Source organism: Felis catus, chromosome B2 (assembly GCF_018350175.1).
Source record: "Felis catus isolate Fca126 chromosome B2, F.catus_Fca126_mat1.0, whole genome shotgun sequence".
NCBI classification, from domain to species: Eukaryota; Metazoa; Chordata; class Mammalia; order Carnivora; family Felidae; genus Felis; species Felis catus.
The window spans coordinates 15,230,342-15,237,591 of record NC_058372.1 but is presented as its reverse complement, the minus strand read 5'-3'; the positions used below and the strand labels follow the sequence as shown (position 1 = coordinate 15,237,591).

General features: G+C 50.5%; 1 protein-coding gene across 7 annotated transcripts in view; it reads left to right on the top strand.

The window, feature by feature from the left end:
* The first annotated feature begins 3,037 nt into the window (after positions 1-3,037).
* Positions 3,038-7,250, top strand: part of SIRT5 (sirtuin 5) — a 40,470-nt gene continuing 36,257 nt past the window's right edge. Inside the window, exons 1-2 of one of the 7 annotated variants that reach the window (XM_019830216.3) lie at positions 3,729-3,910; positions 6,767-6,945. The gene's annotated coding sequence lies outside the window, so the exon portion shown is untranslated. Of the gene's footprint in view, positions 3,191-3,418; positions 3,546-3,726; positions 3,911-6,149; positions 6,946-7,250 lie in introns of those variants that run through there. The other 6 variants (XM_006931448.4, XM_023253680.2, XM_045057100.1 and 3 more) reach the window with 6 other exon arrangements.

Below are 7,250 nucleotides of genomic sequence, written 5' to 3'. Positions count from 1 at the left end.
ATTGACAATTCTTGTAATTGATGTTGAGTGATAAGGGTTCCCCTTCTGCCCTCTGGACTTTAGTGAAGTTTCCCTTTATTAATTATCACAGACATTAGGAATAAGGGCACTGACTCCCCTACACCTCGCCATCCAACTACCAGAAGATTGCGCCCTCGTTGTTCCAGATTGCTGTCTGGTATAACCATTTCCTCATAACCTGGCTTCCCGCACCACAGAGCATGCAAACACCTGCACCCCTCATTTCCTGCCTTCCACCACTCACAGCTGTTTTTGTGCGTGTGTGTTCATTTTATTTCTTGAGTGTGAGCTGCAGGCATTCTTGCTATATCCTATGCAGCTGTATTGTATGCAGATGGACCGACCAGCTGACTGAAGTGAAAGCCGAAGCCCTGGATGCTGTGTGTGCGGGATCCCTCCGAGGGCAAGGCCATTCTTTGTGCTAACCACTCCTCGGGCCTCATACCAAACCTGAAGAACCTGAGGGGCTGTGCAGACACGTTCTTGCTCTCTTGCCTTTCTCCACACAGGGCCCAAGATGCCTGGGGGTAGATGGGGGGATGAGCGTCACATCGGCGTGTGATTGTGGAAACAGACTAGAGCTGGGAAATGTATCATCTACGCGGCTGGGGTTTTGCACCATTTCTGGATGGTGTTTATATCTCTTCTAGTTTTGCGGTCTTGATGCCGATTTTCTTGTTGTTCTCCCTTAGTACTGAGTAAAACCCTTAGAAACTTGTAGCTTTCTCCTAAGCATGTCAAAATCAGTCAATCGATGAAGGACACCAAGTCTAGATGTTTACATCCATGTTTACATTTGCACCAGAGCTTAAAGAGGACAGTCCACCCTTAAGAGGCAGCATGGCAAACAGCAAAGCGAGTGACTCGGAGAGGATATACATGGGGTGCCTGGGGTGGCTCAGTTGGTTAAGTGTCCAAGGCCTGATTTCTCTTTTTTTCCTAAAATGTTATTTATTTAATTTGAGGTGGGCAGGGGGAGATAGAGAGAGCTCGCACATGCAGGGGGTGGGGCAGAAAGAGAGAATCCCAAGCAGGCTTCATGCTGTCAGCACAGAGCCCAACTTGGGGCTCAATCTCACAAACTGAGCCACCCAGGTGCCCCTTGATTTTGGCTCTGGTTATGATCTCACAGCGCGGAGCCTCCTTGGGATTCTTTCTCCCTCTCTCTCTGCCCCCCCCCACCCCCTGCTCACGCATGCATAATCTCTCTCTCTCTCAAAGTAAATAAACATTTAAAAAATGTCAGAGTGGGGGGGGGGGAGATTTTCTTCCCAGAGGGAAAGTTTGGCATGTCTGAATTTCACTAAAGGGAGGAGGCAAGATTCTACTTCCTAGCGTCTGTACTCCTAAACTCTTCTATCACCTCCTTCATTATGCCAGGAAAACCTCTGCAAATAGGTAGTTAATCGATAAACTGCTTTTGCTTGTTTACTTTTGCTTTGTTTTGTGCTGCTCGGGACTCATAAGCAACGTGAAAGGAAAAAGTAATTTACTTCTTCATTTTGGTAAAGACAGCCAAGCCATTCTCCTCTCAATGCTAGGCTGCTGTTCCTGTGAGGTTGCTCATTTACTCGTGTGACACGTATTAATTGAATTAATAAATTGAGTATCCGCTGTCAGGCCCTGTGAGGCACTGGAAATACCACTGTGAGCAAAGAAAGACAAAAAGGTCATCTTCAGGGATGCTTACAGCCTGGTGGAGGGGAGACAATGGAATCCAATAAACAGCAGTGCATTTGAAACCTTCACTGGGATAATTGCTGTAGTGCTGTAAGAGCCTGGATCAGGAACAAGGGATCTCACACACTGGGGGGGAGAGCTGGGGTCAGAGAAGGCTTCCTTGAGGAAGTTACGATTGAGGGGAGCCGGGAAGGTTGAGAGGAGTTACTCTTGAGGGAATAGGGAAAGAACATTTCAGGAAGAGGGGACAGTCTTTGTTTTGAAAAGAACAAGGCCATCGGGAGATTCAGCGGGAGTTGCTTGAACGATGACAAGGATGGTACCTAATGATGCTTCAGGAGGAACAGTCAGCTCATCCAAGTCCGGAAGAAGGGATCGCGTTGAGGGGTTGGTAGGGAGGGTTGCTGTAGGGAGGAGACTCCTGGACCTTGCTGGACGGCCACGCCCCAGAGGTGGGTGAACATGTGGGTGAAGGCAGAGGGCTACATGTTGGGCCTTGAAACCATGAAAGGTTGCAGCGAGGGGCACTGCACCCCGCCCCCCCCCGCCCCAGCTCCCTGCACCCAGTATCTGAATGTAGGAAAGGATGAACACTCAAAGGCTAATCTCACATGCACACGAAACCATGGAACAACACTGTAATAAGAGAAAGTGTGTGTGGAAGCCCCGACCTTTGTATCTGGAGCTAAAGCACTTAGGTTCGAATCTTAGCTCTATCAACAGCTCTTCTGCCTCGGGCATCACTTCCCTGGGTTTCCGTTTCCCCACCAGTGAAGTAGGGATAACAGGGAAGATTTAAACTGGTTAAGGCTGGGCACCCGGGCGCCTCAGTAGGTTAAGCATCCTGGCTCTTGGTTTTGGCTGAGGTCAGCCATCTCACAGTTCGTGAGTTCAAGCCCGGTGACCGGTTCTGTATTTGGCAGCACAGAGCCTGCTTGGAGTTCTCTCTCTTCCTCTCTCTCTGCCCCTCCCATGCATTCTCTCTCTGTCTCAAAATAAATAAACTCAAAAAAAAAAAAGAAAAAAAAAAAAGAAACTGGCTAAGGTATGTTAAGCGCTTACAAGTGTCTGTCACAAAGTAAGTGCCACATACACGTGGAGGGGGGGCGGGGGGAGGGAAATAGTTAGATGTGAGGCCCTCCTCCCATATCCTTGGGTTCCCTAAGCCCCTGAGGGGCTGCAAGAGCCTACAGGAGCAAGAGAGGCTTCCCAAGTGGGCTGAATTTCCAGCCAAACTAGGAAGTGGTTGAGGTCTGACACCAGAAAACAAATGTCAAGGTACCGTTTTTTGCACCCAGGTTCTCAGCCCACTTCCGGTTCAGATCCACGGGCACACCCGTAGGCAGTTCTACCGCAGGAAGGCTAGTGCTGGTGGTCAGCCTGAATCAAAAGGAAGAAACCTGGGCGATTTTAAGGGCAATCAGACACGTGGAGCCACTTGGGACACCCTGCCCTAGAGACCCTCAAACTGTTCCCTTGGGACACCCAGGTAACGATCTCAGGGGTCGCTGCCCGGAAACCCGACTAACCATCTTTGGAGATTGCGTTTTCGAGTGTTTGACGTGCTCTGTCCGGAGGAAAGCAGGTAGTAATTCACGACACCTCGGGGAAGCGCGCAAAGACGCGGCAAGACACCGCCCCCGGCTCCGCTCCGCGGTCGCGCAAAGCGACCGTCGCTGGCGGACAGACAGGAGCGGGGGTGGCCCCCGCCGTTCGCGAGCGCGGCCAGGCTGGGTGTCCGGCAGGGGCCGCTGCAGCGGGGCAGGTGGCCGGCCCGCCCCGCGGCCTCCACGGCCCGCCCCCCGCGTCAGGGCCGCCGCCGCCGCCGTTCCCGCCTCCGGCAGGTGTGTCTCCGCGCGGCCCGCGGGCTCGGCGACCCGTCCTCCGCTCCCCGCCGGGGGTCCCAGCCCAGCACCGACCCGAGCGGACTAGAAGCTCCGCAGGCCGACGCGGGCCGGGGGGGGGGGGGGGGGGGCGGTGCCGGCGGGCGCATGCGCGCTCCCCTCTTCCGGGGCCCACGACGGGTGGGAGGGCGAGGGGGAGGGGAGCGGAGCTCGCTTCTGCGGGAGGACCCCAGGAGGCTCCCCGGGCGGGGCCGCGGCCCGAGCGGAGCCCCGAGCCCGGTGGTGGCACAGCTCGCGGGCACCTGCCGCCCGAGAGACGAGGGAGGGGGCAGGAAGCGAGGTTCAAAGTCACTCGGCCGGATCAGGTGGGCCTGGCGGGCCCCCTCTGTAGGGGGAGCCGCAGGGGGGCTCCGAGTGGAGCCAGTGTGGCCACTGCAGCAGCCCGGGTCGCAGATGATGGTGGCCTGGGCCAGACTGGGGTGTGAGATGTGAAAGGGAGAGGTCAGGTTCAAGGAGATGGTGCCTTAAGGCTTTGCGCGGAGAAGGTGTGGGGAAGGTTCTGGAGCTCAGGCGGGGCTGTGTGAGGTGGGAGCGCCTGTTGGACATTGGAGGGGCGGATGGGAGACCCAGAGAGGTAGGAGGAAAATCTGGAAAGTGTGGTGCCTCGAAACCAGAAGAAGCAAATGTTTCCTGTAGAAGTGATCAAATGGGTCAGAGGCTGGACGTGGCCAAGTAGGAGGATCCGGACGACCATTGGGTTTAGCAAGGTGGATGGAGGTCACTGGTGGCCTTGACAAGAGCAATTGGTAGAGGGGTGAGGGAATAAGTGTGCTAGTGGGGACTGGTACGTTGCACTTAACTCCTAGGGTTTCAGAAATTATTTGTGTCGGTTTTTGCAGTTCCTTTGCAATAGACTTACGTGTTTTAAATCAGTGTTTTTCTCTTGACTTCCTGATGGAGCCTTTCATTTATAGTATTTTTCAGCATTGAAAAATACACAGGGAACAGAGAGACGTTGTTCTTTTCTTCTAATTCAGTAGGTGATTTCAAAAGTCTGGTTAAACAGGGAACTGCCATTCACCTAGAGGAATGTCAGTGTTTGGGGAACCCGTCCTGCACCCAGAAAGCTCCCAATGACTGTTTGATGAGTTAGTTTATTTTCTCCCCTGTGGTCTGTCTCCCACCCTGAAGATAAAAGGCAGAGTAATGGAGTTCTCCATCCTCCGACTCAGCACTGCCGTGGCCTGTGCTGCTTAGAGGAATTTGCTTTTACACTTGGACAGGGTCGTAAGCTTGTAGAAGGTAAACCACTCCGACCAGCCCCCCCCCCCCCCGAAAAGCAGATAAATGTTGGCACAGAAGATGTTTCCAATAAATACTTTGTGGGAGTATCTTGAAAAGAGTCTTGTGTTCTGAGCATTTCCAATCTTGGAAGTAAATTTCAGGTGGCACTGCTGTATTTAATCTCTAGTCTGCACATTCACTGAAAGATTTGCAGAACATCTTTTAAATTAATGGAAAACTTAGCAAAATGGTTCCTACGCTCATTAAAAACATCATGTGAGATGTTCACCAGTAAAACAGGAAGCGGAGTGGGTTTTGTGAGACCAGAAATTATCTCACTGATTGACTACTTCAGATAGACAATGAAAAACTTGCATTCTGAGACGCCTGGATGGCTCAGTTGGCTAAGCGTCCGACTCTTGATTTTGGCTCAGGTCATGATCTCACGGTTTGTGAGCTCGAGCCCCATGTCATGTTCTGCACTATCAGCTTCGGATTCTCTCTCCCACTTTCTCTGTCCCTCGCCTGCTAGTTCTCTCCCTCTCTTTCTCTCTCTCTCTCTGAAAATAAACATTTAAAAAAAGGAAAACTTAGACTTTACTAACAAATTGATAAGTTAGTACGATAAAAGATTTGCAATACAAAGAATATAGATGTTTAGAAAGTATTTTAATTGTATTATAGTCCTTGAGTGTATGTATACATGTATATATATGTGTGTGTAGGGGGGGCATTTGGCATAATTCACATAAGAACTAAAGCTATCTTCCCAAGAAGTACTTGCTGATTGCATTTCCTGGGCAAAGAAAATAGAAAGTAGTGATTTTTGGAAATATTGAAATATGATCAAGTAAAACTTTTTTCTACTTTATGATGATTATTATTTGAGAGAGAGAGAGAGAGAGAGAGAGAGAGAGAGAGAGAATCCCAAGCAAGCTCCACGTCCCATGTGGAACTCAACCCGGGACTGGATCCCAGGACTCTGGGATCATGACCTGAGCAGAAATCAAGATTCTCCCCTTCCGACCCTCCCCTGCTCACTCGGGGTCTCTCTTTCTCTCTCAAAATGAATAAACATTTTTTTTAAAGAAAAAATAGGGGAAAAAAAAGATTTGTTTTCATTTCATAGCTATTTAGTAGAAGACTCATCAGTGAGACCCCTGTGCAAAAGAGCTACGGACAAAGCAGTATTCCCAGCTGCTTTAGGTTGATGCCTCTGTTGCTTGGATCTTAATTCCTTAAATTCTTTACAATGCTTAATGACTTTTAACAATGTTTATTTATTTTGAGAAAGAGAGAGAATCCCAAGCAAGCTCCCCACGGTCAGCACAGAGCCCGCCCGACACAGGACTCGGTTCCACCAACCGTGAGATCGTGAAGCAAGCCGAAACCCACGGTTGGACGTTTAACCGACTGAGCCCCCCAGGCGCCTCAAATTCCTAGTGACTTTTAAAATCCTACCTTCATGTCTGAGAAAAAAAAATAAGACCGTTTATTCAGAAGCTAGCTACATGTCTTTGACAAGAAGTAGGCGAGTGTTTCATCGTATAGACGAACCACAGTGTTTTTACCCCCTTTGTAAGCTGATGGACGTTGGGTTTGCCTCCATGTTTTTGTCCTGGCATCGTGTGATGGACCCTGGTGTTCTGCTGTTGAACATAAATAATTTCCTAGAACACCAACATCACACAAGGCCACCCTGTGACCGGCGGTGAAACAGGACGAAAACAAGACAGCTGAGTGATTAGGTCTGAACCCAGGCAAAAACAAGCACGTCTCCCAAGCCACAAAAATGACAAAACATTCTCCTGTCCCGGCTGATACGAGGGACTGCAGCTTCTTGACCAGTCGTGGTGCCAGCCCCTTTTTCCTCATTGCCCCTTTTCGGTAAGATTCACTAAAATAACCAAGGCATCGTGTTCTCTGACCGCATCCAGTCCAGAACGCGGTCCCGCTTCCACGAACCGTGCTTGACCTTCCTAACACACGCCTCGATCCTGTAATAAATCCTTTCGAAGGCTGTTACTGAGACACCCCGTAGGTCTCCATGGTGTTTCTCTCTCCCCGCAACCTGCCAGCTACAGGAGAGCACTCGCACCGTAAACAACATACAGAGGCAAGTATGGCGGGTCCCTGCTTCCCCTCTTGTCTCCAGACATCCTATTTCCCACCCCACCTCCAACTCTTTTCACTTACTAGTTGGGAATTCTTCCACGTTTTTTTTTTTTTTTTAATTTTTTTTTCAATGTTTTTTATTTATTTTTGGGACAGAGAGAGACAGAGCATGAATGGGGGAGGGGCAGAGAGAGAGGGAGACACAGAATCGGAAACAGGCTCCAGGCTCTGAGCCATCAGCCCAGAGCCCGACGCGGGGCTCGAACTCACGGACCGCGAGATCGTGACCTGGCTGAAGTCGGACGC